Genomic DNA, 24,072 nt, shown 5'->3' on the forward strand with positions numbered 1-24,072 from the left:
TAGGGAAATTCAAATCAAACCACAATGAGATATCATCTCACATCAGTCAGAATGGCTATTTAAAAATAAAAAAAAATAACAGGTGCTGGCAAGGTTGCAGAGAAAAGGGAATGACAACACATTGTTGGTGGGAGTGTAAAACAGTTCAATCATTGTTGAAAACAGTGTGTTGATTCCTCAAAGAACTAAAAATAGAACTGCCAGTTGACTCAGCAATCCTATTACTGGTATATATCCAAACAAATACAAAATCATTCTATCATAAAGACACATGCACACATATATGTTCATTGCAGCACTATTCACATGGCAAAGACATAGAATCAACCTAAATGCCCATCAATGGAAGAATGAGTAAAGAAAATTTGTTACATATACATTATGGAATACTATGCTGCCATAAAAAGCAGAGATCATGTCCTTTGCAGGAACATGGATAGAGCTAGAGGCCATGACCCTTAGCAAACTAATGCAGGAACAGAAAACCAGATGTCACAGGTTCTCACTTATAAGTTGGAACAAAACGATGAAAACACATGGACAAAAAGAGGGAAACAACAGACACAAGGGCCTACCAGAAGGGTAGAGGTTGGGAGGATGAAAAAAATAACTCTTGGGGACTAGGCTTAGTACATGGATGATGAAATAAGCTGTTAATCAAACCCCTGTGACACAAGATTACCTATATAACAAACCTGCACATGTACCCTGAACCTAAAATAAACGTTAAAAAAAATTAAAAAACTAAATAGATGAAGATGAAATATTTTCAAAAGTCCATAAAGCAAAAAAAATTGCCTCCAGCTTTGTTTGGAAAAAATAAGTTCTTCATCTTTAATGATATGTTGAATATTGGAAATCTTATAAGCATGTTTAAATAAATATAAGAAACTCAATTAGGTATAGCAAAATACATATCTGTTAGAAAGAAATGAAATAGAAAACCTTATGGCAAATCTTTGAAGAATGTACCCTTTAAAGAAGTGTTACAAATATGCAAGACCAATATCTACCAATAAAACTCTTTTAGGATAATTTATAGAATATGACTACACAGTAACAGTGAAAGTACTTAAAAAGTCAAAGGGTCAAAGGTACAAAAGATTTATATCCTGTATTCTAAATGAACAGAGAAGATAATTTATTGACAAAGAAATATACAATCTAAGTCACAACATGAAAAATTTCCAATTTTAGTACCAATTAAAGCAAAGCAAAATAAGGATACAACCACATTTCTACTTAACTATCCAAGATAAATCAAACCAACAACATAGCATTGGTGAACTGCTGGAAAATAAATATATTGCTGGTAGTCCTTGATGACTTTGCTGAGAATCTAGAGCAGTGGTTAAAAAAGTTTTTGATGTACCAATTTCATTTTGAGCAATAGATCCTAAGTGGATGATATAAAGGAAAACAAAAATCAGATATATGTTTCTCCACAATAGATGTATGTTAGAGTACTGAAAAACTGAAAATAACCCAACAATAGGTGAAATAATTGTTGAATTAACTATGAAACTTTTTTCAAAACATATATATGTGTGTATATACACATATATACATTTTATTTCAATAGCTTTTCTGGTACAAGTGGTTTTTGGTTACATAGATGAATTATATGGTGGTAAAGTCCAAAATTTCAGTGCACCCGTCACCTCAATAGTGTACACTGCACCCAATATGTAGTTTTTTATTCCCTACCTCCCTTCTATTTTACCATCTTCTGAGTCTCCAATGTCTATAATACCATTCTGTATGCCTTTGTGTACTCATAACTTAGCTTCCACTTAATGTGAGAACATACAGTATTTCGTTTTCCATTCCTGAATTACTTCACTTAGAATAATGGCTGCCAGTGCCAAACAAGTGGTTCAAAAGACATTATTTTTATTTTTTTAATGGCTGAGTAGTATTCCATGTTGTATATATACCACATTTTCTTTCTTTTCTTTTTTTTTCCTTTTTCTTTTTCTATTTTAGGAGTAAATAACTTGTTCTGACACATTTTCTTTATTCACTCGTCAGTTGATGGGCAGTAGGTTGGTCCTACATCTTTGCAATTGTGAATTGAACTGTGAAAAACATATGCATACAAATGTCTTTTGATATAATGACTTACTTCTTTTCCTTTGGGTAGATACCCAGTAGTTGTATTGCTGGGTTAAATGGTAGAACTACTTTAAGTTCTTTGAGAAATCTCCATTCTGTTTTCCACAGAGGTTGTACTAATTTACATTCTCACCAGCCACTGCTGGTGAGCATTCCCTTTTCACCACATCCACGCCAACATCTATTTTTTTTTTTTTTTTTTGACTTTTTAGTAAAGGCCATTCTGGCTCAGGCAAGGCGATATCTCATTGTGGTTTAAATCTGTATTTTCCTGATGATTACTGATGTTAATCATTTTTTCATATTTTTGTTGGCCATCTGTATATTTTCTTTTGAGAAATACCTATTAATGACGTTTGTCCACTTTTTTGATGGAATTATTTGTTTTTTTCTTGCTGATTTGTTTGAGTTCCTTATAGATTCTGGATATTAGTCCTCTGTCAGATGCATAGTTTGCAACAAATATTTTATCCCATCCATCCTGTGGGCTGTCTGTTTATTTCTTTGTCTTTTCTTTTTTTTGGAAGCGGAGTCTTGCTCTGTCCCCCAAGCTGGAGTGCAGTGGTGTGATCTCAGCTCACTGGAACCTCTGCCACCCGGGTTCAAGCAATTCTTCTGCCTCAGCCTTCTGAGTAGCTGGGACTACAGATGTGCACCACTATGCCAAGCTAATTTTTGTATTCTTAGTAAAGACGGGGTTTCACCATATTGGCTGGTCTCAAACTCCTGACCTCGTGATCTGCCTGCCTCAGCCTCACAAAGTGCTGGGATTACAGGTGTGAGCCACTGTGACTGGTCTCTGATGATTATTTCTTTTGCTGTGCAGAAGCTTTTTTAGTTTAATATGGTTCTAGTTACATATTTTTGTTTTTGTTGCATTCACATTGGGGGTCTTGGTTATAAATTCTTGTCTTAGGCCAGCGTCCAGAAGAATGTTTCCTAGCTTTTAAATCTTTTAGAATTTCTTTGGTTTCAGGTCTTAGATTTAAGTCTTTAATCAATCTTCAGTTGATTTTTGTATATGGTAAGAGACAGGGGTCCAGTTTCATTCTTCTACATGTGGCTTGCCAGTTTTCCCAGCACAATTTATTGAATAGGATGTGCTTTCCTCAATTTATATTTTTTGTACGTTTTGTCAAAGATCAGTTGGTTGTAATTATTTGGCTTTATTTCTGGGTTCTCTATTTTGCTCAGTTGGTCCTCATGTCCACTTTTATACCAGTTCCGTGCTGTTTTGGTTACCATAGTCATGTAGTATAATTATAATTTGAAATTAGCTAATGTGACGCCTCCAGATTTGTTCATTTTGCTTAGGATTGTTTTGATTGCCCAGGCTTTTTTAAAATTTCATATAAATTTTAGGATTATTTTTTCTGATTTTATGAAAAATGATGTGGGTATTTTTCTTCTTCTTTTTCTTTTTGAGACAAATTTTCAGTCTTATAGTCCAGGCTGGAGTGCAATGCAGTGATCTGGGCTCACTGCAACCTCCACCTCCTGGGTTCAAGCAATTCTACTGTCTCAGCCTCCTGAGTAGCTGGAATTAAAGGCACCCACCACCGTTCCCAGCTAATTTTTGTATTTTTTAATAGAGATGGGGTTACACCATGTTGGCTAGGCTGGTCCTGAACTCCTGACCTAGGGTAATCCACATGCTTTAGCCTCCCAAAATGCTGGGATTACAGGCGTGAGCCACCACACCTGGCCTGATGTGGGTATTTTCATAGGAATTGCATTGAATCTGTAGATTCTTTTGGGCAGTATGGTCATTTTCACAATATTGATTCTTCCAATTCAGAGGATGAGATGTATTTCCATCTGTTTGTGTCATCTATGATTTCCTTCAGCAGTGTTTTGTAGTTCTCCTTGTAGAGCTCTTGACCTCTTCGATTAAGTATATTCCTAAGAGTTTTATTTTATTATTTTCAGCTAATTGTAAAAGGGATTGAGTTCTTGATTTGATCCTCAATTTGGTCATTGTTGGTATATACCAGTGCTACTGATTTGTGTACATTGATTTTGTAACCTGAGACTTCACTGAACTAATTTATCAAACCTACGAGTCTTCCAGAGGAGTCTTTAGGGTTTTCTAGGTATACAGTCATGTCATCAGCAAACAGATAGTTTGACTTCCTCTTTTCCAATTGGTGTGCCCTTCATTTCTTTCTCTTGCTTGATTGCTCTGACCACCATTTTCAGTACCATGTTGAATAGAAGTGGTGAAAGTGGGTATCCTTGTCTTGTTCTAATTCTTAGGGGGAATGTTTTCAACTTCTCCCCATTCATATGTTGTTGGCTGTGGGTTTGTCATATATGGCTTTTACTATTTCAAGATATGTTCCTTCTATGCCTAGTTTGTTGAGGGTTTTTAATCACAAAGGATGTTGGGTTTTATCAAATGCTTTTCCTGCATTTATTGAGATAAGCATATGGTTTTTGTTTTTAATTCCATTTATGTGGTGAATCACATTTATTGATTTGCATATGTTGAACCATCCCTGCATCCCTGGTATGAAACCCACTTTATCATGGTGAATTTTCTTTTTGATTTGCTGTTGGATTTAGTTTACCTAGTATTTTACTGTGTTGAGAATGTTTGCGTCTGTTTATCAGGCATATTGGTCTTTAGTTTTCTTTTTTCTTTTTCTTTTTTTTTTTCTTTTTTTTTCTTTTTTTTTTTTTTGCTATGTCCTTACCTGGCTTTGGTATCAGGGTGATATTGGCTTCATAGAATTAGTTAGGGAGGATTTTTTCTTCCATAATCATTTGGAATAGTTTCAGTAGGGTTCGTATCAATCCTTCTTTTTTTTTTTTTTTTTTTTTTTGAGACAGTCTTACGCTGTCACCCAGATTATAATGCAATTTCTTCTATTTATTTTTGAATTTATTTTTGATTCAACTGTATTTTTTAATTTCCTTTTTTCTCCCTTGAGGATGTGACTTTAATGATTAGAGGGTTTTTTGTTTGTTTGTTTGTTTTTGTTTTTCATATATATAACCTAATTCAACTCTGAGTGCTTCAGGGGTAAACAGTCTTTGAGTTTCTTAGTTATAGAGAGTCTTTTTATGATTAATTTCTCAGATGCTGGGTGTAGTAGCAATATGCATGGTATGTGAGCAGGTTCACTGTCTCCTATGGGAATGGCAGAGGTCTCTTGAAGCTTATCTCACTTCCCGGTAGTGTGCAATTTTTATTTACTTATTTTTGTCCCCAGTATTTTATTTACTGGGTTAAATAGTTCAGGCTTCAGGGCCAGTAGAGGAGGTTTCCACAGTTAAACACTGGCTGTGGCTAAAGCAGTTGGATAAATGCAATACTCAATGGTGGGCAGAGGTCCCAGCCTTGACAGAAGTGACTAGGGGAGCTCTCAGCAAAATGCACTGAGGTCTTATTGGGGGAAAGGTGAGAGCCACCTCAGCTTCCCTGACAGTTCAGCAGGAAAGCTATCCACCTTCCAGTCACACTCCTAACCCAGTGTTCTGGCTATTCGGATCAAACAGGCACCTCTTTTCATTTTCAGGAAAGTCAATATTCCATGTAGAGAGGGATGGTGACTCTCCTCCTTGTGCAAGTCTGAACGTGGAGGGTACTCTTTTTGTGGGAATGCAGTCACCCTAAAGTCTTCTCAAAAGGCAGTCTACTGTTTGCACCCATGCTGAGCTCCTTTGGGAGAAGCCCATCTGTGTCTGCAGTGGTGGGTGAGGGGAAGAAGAAATCCCCTTTTCCAAGACCTTTCGTGAGCACCAGGGCTGCCTGTTGGGGTAGAGTTACAGCACCTGTTGGTGCTGTCCCCTACTGGGCTTAGCACCACATCTGTACTTCTGCTGAAATAAACTTCCCACAAGAAGACAGTCCTGGGATACAAGGCTTGGCACCTGGATTCTTTTGTCCGATGGGGGTACTCTCTTGATGTGGTGCACCCTCCTTTCCACAGGAGTAGGAGTCCTACTCCTGTGGAAAGGAGGGTGTCTAGCTGCCCAGCTGGGCTGCCATTCTCCAGGCCAGTGCTGGGGAATGTCTACAAGGGATCCAGTGATGTGACCTATCCTCAAGTCTCCCAGCAGTGGGTACCAGCATCAGGTCAGACAGAGGTGGCTGGGGAGTAATGTAGACTCTGTGAGATTCCTTGGTTATAAATAGCCCTGGTGTGTTGGCTTTCTCAAATGCCAGCTGTAGTAGTAACGAACTAGTCACATGGACAGACTTAGAACCTCCTGGTTAGTCAGGGTGATGCAAGCAATTGTGATAGCTGAGGCCATGCACAAGTTTTCGCCTGCCTGAGCACTGTGTTCTTCTGCCTGAAGATGCTGTAGTGGCTGTGCCAGCTGGCCTCCAGCTTTGATCCTTTCATCACATCACTTCCTAAAATATGTGTTCACGTGCCAGGTCACCTCTCTTCCTTCATTCAAGTGTTTCGTGAAATGTGACCTTCATTTGTGTTGCCTTCTGTTACCCAGGGGAAGTACTCTGGTACCTCAGGCAATGAGCAGGGCCAAAGAGCTCCCAAAAGTTTCTGTCATTTATATTAAGTGACCAGAATGGGTGGAGAGGCAAAGCCAGATAGGGAATGGGTCAGGCAAGTCCATATTCTGGTTCTCCATGTGCAGACACAAGCAGTGGCCCCAGTGGAGATCGGAGGGCAGTTCTCTGCCTGCTGGAGTAATGTTTTATGGGGGAGTACAGCTGCTTCAGCTGCACAGAAGAGTCTACAAGGGGAGCGGTGAGCAGCAGGTGGCAGTAAGCCCCACCCAGCTTCCATGCACTTAGCAAGCCAGGTCTCATGCTTGCAATGTTCCACTAGCAGCAGCTCACTGGGTACCAGGCAGCCTATGCTCAGAACTCAGAACTGCCCCAGACCATAAGCCTTCTCCATGGAGGCAGATATTGAGGCTTTCAGGCCACACTCTGGTCTGCCTGAAGCAGGGGCACCCAGCTCCTGCTTAATTTCCATTGCGAGCTTCTCTCATCCTGTGACTGCTGCCTGAGTTAGCTGGCTGACTTTTGTGAAGTACCCTGTGAAGCAGAATCAAGAATGACTTACTTCCGTCCTGTCTGCAGACTGGGAGTGCACATAAAGCATGTCCCAATGCTATTCCTTCTCATATACTCCCCCCCATTCACTATATTAGCTCCAGCACTGTGTTGGGTTAAAACCTTCCCTCGTGGCCTGGATTACCAGGTTCCCTGGTGGAAATGTATATCCCGGAGGCAGCTTCTGCCCCCTCACACTCTGGTGATTTTAAGGTTTACACCTGGCTCGTGGTGTAGGCTGAGGCTTGCTGCTTCTTTCATAGGGTCTGTGGTTTCTTTCAGTTTTCCTGTTAAGTTCTTGTGTTGCTTCTTGGAACAGAGTTCACAGTGTCAATCTCTATACACTAGCTTGTCTTTCCAACTGGGAGAGGCATGCTAACAATGCCTCCAATCTGCCATCTTGGAAAAAAACCCATGATACTTCAAGACATGTTGAAATGTTTATAGGAAAAAAGAGAATATACAATATGTACACACTACATATACTTTGTATAAAAATATGGCTTTATGTTCATTGATTTTGTTTTCCCATAAAGTTTCTTAAAGCTCTGGTTTGTTTTAAAGATGTTGACTTGATTTTCACAACAATTTAGTGTAGGCTCCTGAGAAGCTGGCACCACAGGTGTGCACCACCATGTCCAGCTAATTATTTTTATTTTTTTGTAGAATCGGGGTCTTGCCATGTTGCCTAGGCTGGTCTTAAACTGCTGGGTTCAGGCAACCCTCCCGCCTTGGACTCCCAAAGTGCTTGGATTTAGAGTCAGGAGCCACTACACCTGGCCATGGTTGTCATTTCTTTTTTTCTTGCTAGGACCCATGGGAACTTTTGAATTACTCAATAGGATATTCCCTTGAAGTCACAGTTTAAGGTAAGGGTTTGGATGCAGGTAGTTTACTTAGGAATTAATCTGATGGAACAAGAGTATGAGACAGAAAATAAGGGAAAGTTAACACAAAGTTCCATTAGTTAGTTGGTTACTGCTATGGGCTTAAAACTGTTGACTTGAAGTGTCAAGGAACAAGCGATAGAAGCATTCATTCATCTGCTCCTACCCCCTACTGGCTGGGGCAACAACCTCTCTGGTTTGTGTGTGTGGTTAAGTGCTAGGTAGACACCTATGGGCACTCATAGCAAGGACTCAGAGAGGCCCTAAAGCAGGAAGTGAGAAAAACAAAGGTTAAGTTTGAGGTGAGATATTGTCAGTGCAAAGAGGTGGAAGCCTTCAGGGATCTTTTTGCCACAGCTGGAATCTGAGCTGAGGCTTAGAGGATGTGAAGTGGGGCTAATAGACGTTCCCAGTGGTGACTAATACAGGGAAAGGGGCTCAATAATGACTAAGCAATACAGGGCATAGAGACTTAAACATATTTTTTTCTCCTGATTAAAAAAGTAATACAGGCTGGGTGTGGTGGCTCACACCTGTAATCCCAGCACTTGGGGAGGCTAAGGTAGGAGAATCACTTGAAGCCAGGAGTTTGAGACTAGCCTGAACAACATAAAGACTCTGTCTCTACAAAAAAAAAAGGTTTCTTAAAAAATAGCCGGGCATAGTGGCACATGCCTGTAATTCTAGCTACATGGGAGGCTGATGAAGAAGGATCACTTGAGCCCAGGAATTTGAGGCTGCAGTGAGCTGTGATTGTACCACTACACTCCATTCTGGGCAACAGAATGAGAACTTCAACTTAAAAAAAATCTAATACATATATTTTTGGAGTGTAAATGAATTTAATATGATTAATGGAAACATAATCTTTCTGATTTATCCTTGTTTTTGGTCTAAGGTTTATTCCTGTTATAGTAACACAATACCTAATATAACACCATGTCTTACTCTGTTTTTGGTTGCTATAACAGAATGCCCGAGACTGGATAATTTATAAAGAAAAGAGGTTTGGAGTCAGAATGGCTATTATTAAAAAGTCAAGAAAATAACAAATGCTGGCAAGGTTGCAGAGGAAAGGGAATGCTTACACACTGCTGGTGGAAGGGTACATTAGTTCAACCACTGTAGAAAGCAGTGTGGCGATTCCTCAAAGAGCTAAAAACAGAACTACTGTTCAACCCAGCAATCCCATTACTGGGCATATACCCAAAGGAATATAAATCATTCTGTCATAAAGACACATGCACACGTATGTTCACTGCACCACTATTCACAATAGTGAAGACACAGAATCAACCTAAATGTCCATCCATAGTAGACTGGATAAAGAAAGTGTGGTGTATATATACACCATGGAATACTAGGCAGCCATAAAAAAGAATGAGATCATGTCCTTTGAAGGAACATAGATGGAGCTAGAGGCCATCATCCTTAGCAAACTAAGGCAGGAACAGAAAACCAAACACCACACATTCTCACTTGTAAGTGGGAGCTAAATATTGAGGACACATGCACACACAGAGGGAAACAACACACGCTGGGGCCATTGGAGGGTGGAGTGTGGGAGAAGGGAGAGGATCAGAAAAAATCAAAGTAAGCACTCAAATACACATTTGTGGAATAAATAAATATGTAATTAATCAAAGTAAGTTGCCTTGTAAAGTATAATGAGTGCTTGCTAGATATTAAGTGTTGTGGGAGGTAGTTTGTGAAATCCCAAGACAAAATAACACTGGAAATACTTGGAGTCTCAAAACACGCTCAGACTTAGATGCCTCTGCTATGTGACCTTTCCAGGCTCTCAGTGAATTTAAATAAGTTTGGTGCTATCAGTCTTGCTCTTACATCATGAAAGCAGCTTACCTAGAAGCTTTGTACTCTTATACCTAAAATAAGGTCAGCTGAGGAGGGTAGGGTATTACTAGTACTGTTATTACATTTTAGGAAAAAAAATGTAAGCTCCCAATTCAGCCTTTCTATTAAAAATAAATCCAATCCCTGCCCATGCCCCGCCCTCCCCTCGCCCAGCCAAAAAAGAAAAATACTGGGCAAAAAACAAAACCAAAACACTTTGCCCCTCCCTTCAGGAATTGACAGGTTAGTGGGGAAGACAGACATGTATAAATAAATGTAATAAAGACAGAATTATCAAAAGTATGGTACAGAAACAAGCCAAGTACTGGAAGAGCCCAAGGAATCAAGTCTGAATTGTGAGTTGGGGCAGCAAGGGGAGACTACATGAGGGTAGTAACATTTGAGTGATGGTAGAATTTTAACCTATGGGGATGGGGAAGAAATTTCAGGGAAAGGGAACAATCGGAGCAAAGGCCTGGGGGCAAAAATATATTCTTAATGTTTTACTCAAGGGATGATAATCTCTACTGTAACTGACTTGTGGAGTGTTGTGTGGACAGTAAGTGGGAAAAGGTTAACTGGGGCCTAATAGTATAGAAAGATGAAAATCATAGTCTTTCATATTATGGTCTTCCATTGCAGCCACATATGAAAAATAAATACTTGCTCAGGCCATGCATGAATTATACATATGTATTTGAAAAGGTCCCTAGGTGGTGCTGGTGGGAGCTAAGATGATGACTTGAAAAAGGATGTGGAAGGCAGTGTGAGAAGTGAGATGGCTGGAGGAGGCAGGAACTGGAGGCAAGGGATCCAGGTAGAAGATTTGGAAAACCAGGGGAGAGTTTGTGGAGAAAGAAGACGAACCCAGTTCAAGTGAGTGAAGAGATGGGTGGCACTCTAATCTGCTAAATATTGAGGGTGACTCAAGATCCATAGGCTAGAAGGTAGCTACAGCATTCCTTCATCTTGCATTTCTGGCTCATGAATTTCTCCTTTCTTTATTGGGAACATGTAATACAGATTCTAACTGGTCTTGGTATGTAGTATAACATAGTAATTAAAAAGCATGATATAGGGTCAAAGGACTTACCTTGCTCCATAACCTTCTGCAAGTCCTCACACTTTCTAAGCCTCAATTTTCTCATCTGAAAAAAAGGAAAAAATAAATCTACTGAGAGGATTGAAAATGAAAATACTTCGTTGAGCACCTAGCTGTGATAGTCAAGGTTGTATATTCTAAGCTACAGTGATGATTAATTCCCAAATGCCTGTGATTTTAGATGAGATTTATTTTTCAATCATGTTAATTATCCACTGTGGATCAGCAGGGGACTCTGCCCATTGTAGTCACTCAGGGACCTGGGCTGACAGAGTAGCTACCATCTTGAATATTGTTAGTACCTATGTCAAAGGGAAAGAGAACTCTTGAGGGTCTGGCACTACTAATTCAACACTTGGTGCAGAACAGATACATGTCTGTAATCCCAGTATTCTGGAAGGCCTAGGCAGAAGGATTGCTTGAGCCTAGGAGTTTAAGACCAGCCTTGGAAACAGTGAGACCCTGTCTCTACGAAGTTTAAAAAAGAAGGAGGACAAGGAGAAGGAGAAGAGGGAGAAGGAGAAGGAGGAGAAAAGAGATACATACCACCCCTGCTGACAACTTACTGGCTATTGGCCAGGGCCAATCATATAGTCCCACCTATAACAGGAGGATTAAGGAGAGCAGTCCAACCATACAGTCAGTAGATGGGAGAGCCTGAAATATTTGGTAAGCCTTTATTACGACTCTTTACTTATAACCTAAGATCTGCAATGTTAACTGTCTTCTCTCCTGTACCCCTGCCTCTTCCTTGAGTCCCCATTCCAGGGGGCTGCATCCAATAGCTCCCCTCACCTAACTGGCAACAGAGTCCTCACAGTGCCCTCTAGTGGTACCTAGAGCTATTTCATTAGCCCTCTGAGGGAACTTAATTCCGAAGCATCTGGAGCGGAGTTTACCCAGCACGGTTGAATAACAACATTAATTGTCCAGTTTGCCTCACTTTGTAAGCCTCATAAAAGCATTCAGTATAAGCCCTTATGCCTCGAGACTACCCTTTCAGGAGTATTCTGTGGAATCTATCCTTTCTTCTTGGCAAGAATATCTAAACTTCAATAATTTAAAGGACCTAGATACAAAACCCAACATGTTTTCACTATGTAGATGGTTTCTATTATATAAACTCCCCTTATGTCTCCAACAACCTTTCCTTTCTTATAAAGCATATAAATACGTATAGAGATAGAGCCAAAACCATTATGTGATTCCCGAAAGTCTATCTGCAAACTCCACTAGAATAATGATCCTTAATTATAAGAATAATAGAGAGGAGTTGCTTCTGAAGGAACCAAAATGTCACGTTCCCAGTCTCCTATTACCGCTTCCTAACTAGAGTCCATAAACACCTGACCACAACAGTATTTTCATATAATTGATTTCCTTTGTGATTCTATGTATTGTATTTTGTACTTTTAAAAGCATTAGTCTGAGAAGAGGCCCAAAACTTCATCAGTCAGCTAGAGGCACTTAGCATCTTAACGTTGTAAGATGGAAGTTGTACTTGGCAGTGTGAGGAAACATTTTCAATCTTGCCACAGGGTGGAGCTATTGCTTTAAGGGTAAGGAAGAGCAAGTCAGCAGGTTGAACAAGAATCTGTTACCTCGGAGAAGATTGAGAAACCAAGTACTGATGTGGTCGCAGAAAGTTTGCAGTCGTGTTAGTCTTAGTGGCAGTTACGAATTCCTAGCAGATAAAATGCAAATCCATTAACTAAGACATTTTTTTCTATTACATAAGATGTGATTAGTAACGGGTTTTCCTATTTTAAAGTAGTATATAATACAAAAATTTTATACCTCTCAAGATTTTGAGGAGCTGTTAGCCAACCAATTACATAAATATTCATTCTACACAAGATTAAAGATTTTCTTCAGCACACAGGTGGCTCACCAGTGGTATCATTTCTCTCAACCACGTTGTCAGAGTTTTATTTTTGCCCTTGGCTCCATTCTGGGTTTTTGTATGTAGACATCATACTACTTCATATGTACTGAATTTCAGCAAGGCACAATCATGATGAGATGCACACGGCAAGTACAAAAGCAGAAGACCCAACTCCCGAATAGGAACTGATAATCAGATGATGAAAATTGCACAAAGACCCCAAGAAACCACCATAAAACAGAGCTGGTTAGACTGTCAAAAGCAACATAATCAGACAGATAAAACAATTTACTTCAAAACAATTTGGAGGAGAAGGTGATGATGCAGAAATGGGTAGTCGTATAGTCAAAATAAAATGATTATGTGATAATCTTTAAAGCAGGGAGATAAGCAATTGGGAGTTCCTTATACAATCTATTTTTTATACATTTTAAATTTTTGACTAAAAGAATTAACATATCCATAAAATAAAACAATGTTAAAAAGCTGAATTTTTGGTGATCAGAGTCAGGTATGTGAGTACAAACCAAGCCACAGAATTACTAGAAGGGAAGGAAGGATGAACACTGATGCAGAAGAGGTTGTAAGTCACAGGAAACAGATAAACTTCAGGAAGGTGTGATGCTGAGTTGTACTACTCAATCTCCACTTAGACTAGATTTGTTTTTTTTTGGGGGGGGGGGATGTTTTGTAACTTTTTTTCTATCAAATCTAAAAATATGTTTTTTATGAAACTTTAAGTCTCCTGGACCTTTGTTTGGGGACGGGTGAGTTTGGAGTAAGGGAATTGGTGAAAGTCAGCAAAACCAGGTGTTAGGGAAGACAGGAGACTCTTCCTGTAGCATTTTTAGACAAAAGGGTAAGGAAGAAAGCTGGTCTTTCCTATTACCCTTGTAAAGTCTTCATGGCTTTAAAAAGAGAAGAATTGGTTTATTTTTATTAACTATGATCCACTTGAAGATATTTGTTTTAAGAAATCTATTTTACGTTCATTGTCAAAAGAACTTTTCAGGTTGTTATAAATGCATGTTCATGGAATTTAGTATTTTTGAAAAGGTCAGATAGAAATGCGTTTTTTTTTTTTTTTTTTAATCTATGAATGCCTCCATTTCTGCTCTAACCGCAAAAGAAAAGAAATGCGTCTAAGTTGATCTTCCTTAGCATTCAGAAAACCCCTTATTTTTTTACTTTCAGCAGGATAACTAAGGAAGACCTTTCTATTTTTAGTTTTACAAGGACAAGTAGGAATTGCAACTTACTCTCTGTCAATACAGCAGTAGTATTTTATCCTCTTGGATAAAAGAAAATTTATTAATGGTAACGCAATATAGTTTTATTTAAACCAAAAACACTTATAAGAAGTCATTTTAAAATGGTCTAATTGGTAAGCTGATTATTTTTTTTCCTCCCAAACCTTGTCTACCATTAAGATTCCATCATGAGGTTGGAGTCTGGAAGGAGAGGATGTGACCTACAAGTGGAAAGCCTCAATGTTGCCCCTTCTGGTCCCAGGGGGTTGTGGGGGAGAAGGGAAACAGATTGGAGAGAGATGAGGGGTGAGGATCAAGTAGCCTGGTCTCCCCTCTCTGAGCTTTGACCAGAATGGGAACATCCATGTTGAGGGGAATTGCCTTGATCCACAACTGGGCTCCAGAGGGAGCTTCCGTATCAACTGGGAGCAGCCACAGCAAAGATCTCTGTGTCACAGCCTGATTGCACAGAGTACGGGCCTGAGTTGTATTCTTGAGTTGCTCTTGGTTTCCAGGTGGCAAAGATGAAAAGTCCCTGCATATTGCTGGAGGAGCATCAGGAAGGTGGGCCTGCTATGGGGTCTGCTATGGTAAAAATGGCACAGCTTAGGTGGGCATCATAGGTCAGGGCTAGATAGGGAAAAGGCAGTCTCCTAGAGGAGTCTTCAGCATCAGCTGAAAGCCAAGGCAAGGATGAGCTGTCTGGAAGAACATAACCTGGTTCTGATGAAGCTGAGAGATGAAACCACCATGAGGTACTCTACTGCACTTCAGCAGCACTGGTCAGGAGAAGGCACAGGGATGGGACCAGTCACCCTTGAGTACTCTCCAGGGAGTACTGTGGAATAGCCACTCAACAGTAGAGACAAGCAGTGGTCCAGATGCCATCACAAGGATTTGAGGACTTCATGTCACTTCTGCTGTCATTGAACACCCAGCTATTGCCCTTGTTCTATGAAGCCAGGTGACAAAAAAGAGAGGCTCTGGAGAAAGGTGGTAAAAATTTGAGAGATTAAACTACTAAAAGAAATTTAGTGCTTATCCAAAGAGGCTACTTAAATTATTCCAGTAGATTAAGTTTATTGGAGTGACCTAACAGTGGTTCCCCTTACCCCAAGTACCGGACTAGTGGAAATGCATGAAGGGAGTTCAAGACCAACTGGCTAATATGGTGAAAAAATCCATCTCTATTAAAAATACAAAAATTGGCCGGGCGTGGTGGCTCAAGCCTGTAATCCCAGCACTTTGGGAGGCCGAGGCGGGTGGATCACGAGGTCAAGAGATCAAGACCATCCTGGTCAACATGGTGAAACCCCGTCTCTACTAAAAATACAAAAAATTAGCTGGGCATGGTGGTGCATGCCTGTAATCCCAGCTACTCAGGAGGCTGAGGCAGGAGAATTGCCTGAACCCAGGAGGCGGAGGTTGCAGTGAGCCGAGATCGTGCCATTGCACTCCAGCCTGGGTAACAAGAGCAAAACTCCGTCTCAAAAAAAAAAAAAAAAAAATTAGCCAGGCATGGTGGCGGGTGCCTGTAGTCCCAGCTACTCAGGAGGCTGAGGCAGGAGAATCGCCTGAACCCAGGAGGCAGAGGTTGCAGTGAGTCAAGATCGTGCCACTGCACTCCAGCCTCGACTCGGTGATCGAGTAAGACTCTGCCTCAAACAAACAAACAAACAAAAACCAAAAATCAGAACGCTACAAAATGAAAAGATGAATGGAAATTCCTTTAGTGGTCTCTTCATAGTTTAAGTTTATGATTGATACTGCCTCTACTTCAGAAAAGAAGTTGAGATAGTTAACAACAAAATAAGAATAGCTAATGCTGAGTGGTTCTTCCTTCTGCTGGGTACTGTTTTAGATGTTCTAAAGTATATCATTGAATCTACAAAGTAGCAGCATTGTATTATACCTATTTGACAGATAAGAGAAATGAGGCCCAGAAGGGTGGAGCAACTGGCCCAAGTTTTCATAGCTAGGAACAGGGAAAGATGGGCTACAAACCTACTTAGCTTTCAAAGCCTGTGTTTTTAACCACTTTACTATCAAAATAAAAACTTAAATACCTTAGGGAAAGCGGTAACAGTTATATCCAGAGAAGGCTAACATAGTCTTCACAACCAAACATTAAATTTCGCTTACTGAACATCCAGACCAATTAAAACTTATCTTTGTTTATCGGATGACCAGGAACTGAACTCAAAAGGAAATTATGAAAAGTAACATTGGACATTTTGCTTGATAAAGTTTACAAAAATTCTGCCAAAGAGCTCAAGAAAGTAAGCCTATCTGCTAACTAAGAAAATAAGGTAGCTTGGACATTTTGCAACATGTCAGATTACGCCAGATCCTTCACATGAATTGTCTTCTCTAACGCTCGCAATAAATGCTCTGAAGGTAGGACTTTACTGTCCTTATTTTACAGATAAGGAAACAAGCTTTTACAAATAAGCTTTGCTCAGGCAAATCTTCTTGTGGTCCTATAGCGAGTAAAGGGTGGAGTTGGGATTTGATCTTGCAAGCTTGACCATCACATCATACTGCCTCCTGCAACTAGAGAATACTATGATGTTCATCAGATGGTCACTGCCAGGACCAAGATGCTGCTAATGTATACTGGAATAGTCCCCACGGTTTACCTGGGATTGGCCATCCATCCTGACTCATCTTTGCCTATGCCCTTACTTGTTATACATTTTAAATATTATCTCTGTCAACTTCTGGTGAAAAGGTTAGGGAATCAGGATATATTTTCAACCAGCGAGAGCAATCCCTGCTTTGAAAGCACTTTTGCACAAATAAAATTGAAATATATAAATAAATAAATTCCAAGAATGTAAAACCATTATTTCAAATGATTTTAAATGGCCAAACTGAATGTTTTGGCAGCTGGGTGTTTTTCCAAAAAAAAAAAAGAAATTGGTGGTGAATCAGCAATTTGGTTAAAGTCCTTTTTGGGGGGTGTGAATCAATAAAATAGGGGGATCAAAAAAGAGCAATCTGTAATAATCAGGTTTCCTGTAGGTCACATTTTGTTTCTGATGTATGGTATCAAGGGCTGTTGGTGGTGAGTTTAAGTGCTAGGCATGGCCCTGGGGCCAAGCAAAGTATAGGACACAGGAATTTGGCTCAGACAGAATGGGTGGGCATTGAGGGGAGCCACTCTAGCATGTATGAGTTCAGTTAAGACGTCAAAGCAGGTCCAAGTAAGACCTGACTATCACAGGGCCAAGAAAATGAAAACAACTGGAGACATAGTAAATGCTTGCTGAAGTTTAACAGAAACACAAGATTTTCTCTTGGCCCATTTACTCATGGGAAAGTCTTTAAGAAACAGCGCAAGTGTGCTCTTTGTGTTTTCTTGTTTCTTCCTCCACCTTGTTCAGAATATGGATACCGAACGTGGTTTATTTTGAACCATGAAGTCAAATTGCTACAGAAAGGAGCAAGAAGATAGAGAGAACCTGATCTTTGTACCAAACCATGATGCACCGTCTACCTCTAGATCTCTGATATGGACTTTGATTGGGGGGAATAAATTTCTGTGCTACTCGAACCATTATTCTGTTGGTTGTTGATCACCTGCATCTGAACCTAATCCTAACTAATAAACACCGCTTACCATAAGTGAGGAAGCAGACTGCAATGAATTGGCATGAGGAAGTATATTAGGGGGTGCCTCAGAATCCACGATTGTGGAAGAGAAGGAGGCAGAATTGGACAGAGGGAGAAGATGAGCTATGATGTGATCATAACAAAGGCCCCAGCTGATTATATGAAAAGCTCTCATGCTGGCATGGTCATTGAGAGTTGTCCTGTGTAGTGGATAGATGGCCCAGCCTTTATATCCTCATGCTGATCAGTCATTCTGTGTGGGCTGCCTCCAGGGAAGGGAGTGTGAATTTGGTTGAGGCAGATCTGTATATTCAAAGATCTTCCCAAAGAGGGATGGCAGCTGAGGTCTTACAGCAGGTTGGGGAACCTGTTCCTGGTAGTTGAACAGGATGGCACAGCACAGCCCCCAGTCTACCACTTGTCTTCATTTATTTATTTATTTTTGAGACTGAGTCTCACTCTGTTGCCCAGGCTGGAGTGCAGTGGCACAATCTCAGTTCACTGCAAACTCCACCTCCCTGGTTCAAGCAATTCCCCTGCCTCAGCCTCCTGAGTAGCTGGGATTACAGGTACATGCCACCATGTCCGGCTAATTTTTTTGTATTTTTAGTAGAGACGAGATTCCACCGTGTTGGCCAGACTGGTCTCGAACTCATGAGCTCAGGCAATCTGCCTGCCTCAGCCTCCCAAAGTGCTGGGATTATAGGCGTGAGCCACTGCACCTGGCCTCATCTTTATTTTATGATAATGTATTTTTCAGTTATTGATATTTAAGAGTGATACTCAATCAGTTTTAATGCTTTCAGTTGCAAGTAACAGAACACCCAACTTAAAGGAAAGGAGAAGCTTGCAGTAAAGAATCTTTAAGTCATCTGCAGTTGGGAATAAATGACAACCACAGAATATCTACACTTTTTTGGAAGTAATTCTATCAGGAGACCAAAGCTTTTAGCTAAAAAGGTAAATTTCAAACAATGGGGTAGTCATTTTACAGGAAGAAAAGAAATAATTTCAAAGAAACTATCACCTTCTCAAAGACTAGACTGCGATTGTGAGCCCCTGCAGTACCCACAGATCCTGAGGAGTGGCGGGCTGTCTTGACAAGGAGACAGAGAGTCAAGAAGTTTAGTGAGATCAACAAGAATCCTGCAGCCTCTCATCTTCCAGATCTGCGGCAGCCTGTGTTGCAGTCCTACTAAGCTGAAGGCTTAACCATGTCTGCCAGTTCATGGTACGGAACCCTGCTGACTATTTATTTTCCTTCTTTCTTCCTGTAGGGAATGTTCTCCTTCAGTGGCCACAACACATCAAAGATTCTCCTTCATTTTAGTAATTTTCTACATTCTGTGTACTACCTTCTCAGTGTAGAAGCCAGAAAACTTACACATGCTCAGATTCCTGTATCGTTATAGTGCAATCATGTGACCTATATTCTATGAAACATATGTAACCACGAGACTCAGATTTCTTCAAGTGCAGTGTGATTAGCTAGCCACAGACAGCAGGATGGATGTGGCATATTATCCTGAGCATTACAGATGTTTAATGACAGTGACAGTGACAAACCTCCAAAAGCACCCGCACCCCCCACCTCACCCGAAGTGTGGTCTGGGCACTGTGCTTGGCTACGTGGCCTCAGCCTCTGGCCTCTGATCCTCCCAGAGAATCTGTGAGTTATCAGTTATTGTTTAACAAATCTCTCCACCTTATTTTATTCTTAAACTATCTAGAAAGGATTCTATTGCTTGCAGCTAACAATATACTCCTGAAAGGCAAATACAGTCAGTAAATGCCCCTGTCAGCCAAATCCCATCTTACATGTATTAATATACTCTGAATTTTTTACTTGTTAATATCCCAACTTCTGCTTTAAATCTATAACCTTAAGTTTGCACCACATCTTACATTCACTTTCTCTTTCCTATAAGGAAGTGGTGCTAACTGAACGACATGGGTGTCAGCAGAACATGCTGCAGCTTTACAACAATGCTTGGTAATAGTATCAGACAGCTTCATTCCTCTTTCTTTTTGTTTCTGATACGTTTTGTTTTTCAGGCAGATGAAATTGCTAAGGTAATCTTCAAAGGCAAGGCATCAAAATGGTCCTTTTTTTTTGAGATGGAGTCTCACTTTGTCGCCCAGGCTGGAGTGCAGTGGCGCCATCTTGGCTCACTGCAACCTCCACCTCCCAGGTTCAAGCAATTCTCCTGCCTCAGCCTCCCGAGTAGCTGAGACTACAAGTGCACACCACCACGCCCAGCTAATTTTTGTATTTTTAGTAGAGATGGGGTTTCACCATGTTAGCCAGGATGGTCTCAATCTCCTGGCCTCGTGATCTGCCCACCTTGGGCTCCCAAAGTGCAGGGATTACAGGCATAAGCCACCATGCCTGGCCTTTTTTTTTTTTTTTTTTTTTTTTGGAGACAAGTTCTTGCTCTGTCACCCAGGTTGGGGTGCAGTGGTGTGATCACAGCTTAATGCAGCCTCAACCTCCTGGGCTCAAGTGATCCTCCCACCTCAGCCTCCCAAGAGCTAGGACTACAGGTGTCTGCCAATTTTTTAATTTTTATTTTTGTAGAGTTAGGAGGTGGGTCTTGTTATGTTTTCCAGGGTCATATAAAATCTTAGCCACTAGAAATACATTTGTGGTCAAAACCACATATCAAGGACTTGACTGCCCTTTCTCTACACTGATATTTCCCAAAACTGGTTTTTTTGTTTGTTTGTTTTTGTTTTTTGAGACAGAATCTTGCTGTGTTGCCCAGGCTGGAGTGCAGTGGCACAATCTCGGCTCACTGCAACCTCCACCTCCTGAAGCAATTCTCCTGCCTCAGCCAGCTGAGTAGCTGGGATTATAGGCCCATGGCACCACACCCAGCTAAACTTCATATATTTTGTAGCGACAGGATTTCACCATGCTGCCCAGGCTGGTCTTGAACTCCTAAGCTCAAGTGATCCACCTACCCTGGCTTCTCAAAGTACTAGGATTACAGGTGTGAGCAACCATGCCCAGCCCTGAACTGTTTTTTAACCTTCACAATAGTAAGCAACAACCACTTCTAGCCTGACACTCAGTCCACAGGGAGATTCATGACTGTCTGCTCTTTTACTACTTAACAGAGATTGGTTTTGAGATTGGGCAATGTTATGGGAATTGACTTATTGAGAATATTTTCTGAAGTTTTCTTTTTTTGGAACTGCTTTAGAAGTGATAATGTGAACATTCCCCAATGATACATGCTTTTGCTGCTGCGATTATACAAGCACAAAGAACTGTGTAGCACTTGGATGTGCCCAGGACCTACACTCTTCCTCTTCACATATAACACATGGGAGCTCAGGCATAGAGAAAAATATCAGAAAATAAAAATTTTGATGGGATTTGAGAGGGCCAGGTTAATATATTTTTAGTTTTACTTCTGCTAAGATTAGGTTAAAAGTTCCATATCATCATCATCTTTTTTTTTTTTTTTTTTTCAGACAGAGTCTCACCCTGTTGCCCAGGCTGGAGTGCAGTGGCACAACCTTGGCTCATGTAACCTCTGCATCCCGAGTTCAAGCAATCTCCTGCCTCAGCCCCCTGAGTAACTGGGATTATAGGCACACACCACTATGCCTGGCTAATTTTTGTATTTTTAGTAGAGACGAGGTTTCACTGTGTTGGTAAGGCTGATCTCAAACTCCTGACCTTGTGATCTGCCTACCTCAGCCTCTCAAAGTGCTGAGATTACAGGTGTGAGCCACTGCACTCAGCCTATCATCATCTTCATGTGATAATTATTTACAAGATTTTCAATGAAGAATTCCAATAGCAGAATCCATATTTAGGATTTGTAGTAGACTGAATTAAAGGCCCAAATTCTTCATCTTTTCCTGTATCCATGCCATTTGCCATCTAACTTTTCACAGTTTCTCCCTCTAAAGCAGGATTTCTTAATCTCAGCACTATTGACATTGGGGCTGGGTAATTTTTTGCTGTTGGGAGCTGTTCTGGACATTATAGAATGTTTAACTGCATTCGTGTCTTCTGCCTAGTAGATGTCAGTCTCATTACACACCACTTACAATTGTGACAACCAAAAATGCCTTTGGACATTGCCAATATCCTCTCCTTGAGGACAGCATCTCCTCTAGCTGGGAACCACCACTCTAAAGGTGGGCAGTTCTCACACAGACTTCAAGTTCAACCAACATAACTGTCTGTGTCAAAGAAAAACTTGAAATACGTTTGTGTGGTGAAGCTTGCTCTCTTGTGCTTCTTACATCACCATGAGCAGAACGTCTCCAGGAAAGCTGCTCTGTCTTCAGCCTGGGCCCTAGAATGAAGCCACCTTAGCTGATCCCAGAAGAACGTATCCAAAGAAGTAGGACTACCCCAGCTACCAAGTCCTGAAGTAGAGTTGTTTCATCCAACTTCAGATGTGTGAGAAATAGATAGACATTGTATGCCACTGAGATTCTGTGGTTGTTTGTTACGCAGCAAAAGCTGAGTGATACTGCTTAGCCAACATAAAGTATATCCAACTCTTAGTTATATTGTATTGAATTTTTTAGTTGCTTACTATGTCTTGAGATTCTCCCTCATTGCTGTTTCCTCCCCTGATTGTAGCTAATCCTCTTTGTCAAGGATGCTTCTACTTCATACTAATCCTTCCAACTCTCTTCTGAGAGATACCTGCAACCACTTGACCATGTATTTCATGTAAATTTTGGCAAAGAAACTGGATTGTTTGTCCTTTTAGTATTGAATTTTATAGGGATTCTTTATACATTCTGTATACAAGTCCTTTGTCAGATATATAAATGGTGGATATTTTATCCAAATCTGCAGCATTTTTTTCAGTTTCTTAATAGCATCTTTTGATGAGCAAAAAACAAAAGTAATTTTGATGAATCTAATCTATCATTTTTTAATTTTCTGGTTAGTGCATTTTTTGTTCTAAGAAGGCTTTGCCTAGATTGCAAAGATATTCTCCAATCTTTTCTTTTTTATAGTTTTAGCTTTAGTGTTTAGCTTTTGTAGGTTAGCTTCATAGTCTTAGCTTTTGTATTAGAGCCATGAGCTAACTTGAATTAATTTTTGTGAATGGTGTGAGTTGTGAGTCAAGATTAATTTTCAGGCCGGGCGCGGTGGCTCAAGCCTGTAATCCCAGCACTTTGGGAGGCCGAGGCGGGTGGATCACGAGGTCAAGAGATCAAGACCATCCTGGTCAACATGGTGAAACCCCGTCTCTACTAAAAATACGAAAAATTAGCTGGGCATGGTGGCGCGTGCCTGTAATGCCAGCTACTCAGGAGGCTGAGGCAGGAGAATTGCCTGAACTCAGGAGGCGGAGGTTGCGGTGAGCCGAGATCGCGCCATTGCACTCCAGCCTGGGTAACGAGAGCGAAACTCCGTCTCAAAAAAAAAAAAAAAAAAAGATTAATTTTCATTCATGTAAATACCCAGTTATAGTAAATTTAAATATAATATGTTATTGAAAAAAGCAGGATGTAAAATAGATACTGTAGGGTCAGAACCATTTTTTAATCTTATTTAAAGAAATAGGATAGGAAATAAATATAATCAGATTAATACACCTTGTCACTGGTAGGACCTTGGGTGAGTTTTTTCTTCCTGTTTTTCTGCATTTTCCAGTTTTCTACACTACACTTATATTAATTTAACAATTTGAAGAAAAGCTCTAGTTCTTTTTGTTATTGTTGTTGTTTTTGTTGTTTGTTTGTTTTTGAGACAGATTGTTGCTTTTGTCACCCAGGCTGGAGTGCAATGGCACAATTTTGGCTCACTGCAATCTTTGCCTCCCAGGTTTGAGCGATTCTCCTGCCTCAGCCTCCTGAGTAGCTGGAATTACAGGTGCACACCACCACGTCCAGCTAGTTTTTGTATTTGTAGTGGAGACAGGGTTTTGCCATATTGGTGAGGTAGTCTTGAACTCCTGACCTCAGGTGATTCGCCCACCTTGGCCTCCCAAAGTGCTGGAATTACAGGTGTGAGCCACCACACATGGCTGGAATTTCAAGAACCTTTAAGGTGATTCCTCCATATGCTGGGATTAGGATTAAGGTGGTCCTCAGGCCTTTGTTCTGCCTATAATGTTCCTGAGGGTTGCTTTCTAGGTTTGATTGCTGCTCAAACATTCACAATCTGAAATAGCAAAGAAAGAAAAAAGAGGAAATCCATTCCAAAGCAGATACTATAACTGAAAGTTGAACGCATGTCAGGAAACATTATAATTTGATATAATATGATATTTCAGCCTTATTTATTCTGAATTCCTAAAGCTTTGTATGAAAAAATATTTGTTTACCTAGAAGCTTAGGGTTCCAAA

General features: G+C 40.4%; 1 long non-coding RNA gene across 1 annotated transcript in view; it reads right to left on the reverse strand.

Annotated features, from left to right (window-relative positions):
• Positions 1–10,984: 10,984 nt before the first annotated feature.
• The window catches only part of LOC141583723 (uncharacterized), a 257,104-nt gene continuing 244,016 nt past the window's right edge, over positions 10,985–24,072 (reverse strand). The window contains exon 4 of the long non-coding RNA XR_012516574.1: positions 10,985–11,036. This is a non-coding gene — a long non-coding RNA (uncharacterized LOC141583723). The remainder of the gene's footprint in view (positions 11,037–24,072) is intronic.

Source organism: Saimiri boliviensis, chromosome 2 (genome assembly GCF_048565385.1).
Source record: "Saimiri boliviensis isolate mSaiBol1 chromosome 2, mSaiBol1.pri, whole genome shotgun sequence".
Taxonomy (NCBI): Eukaryota; Metazoa; Chordata; class Mammalia; order Primates; family Cebidae; genus Saimiri; species Saimiri boliviensis.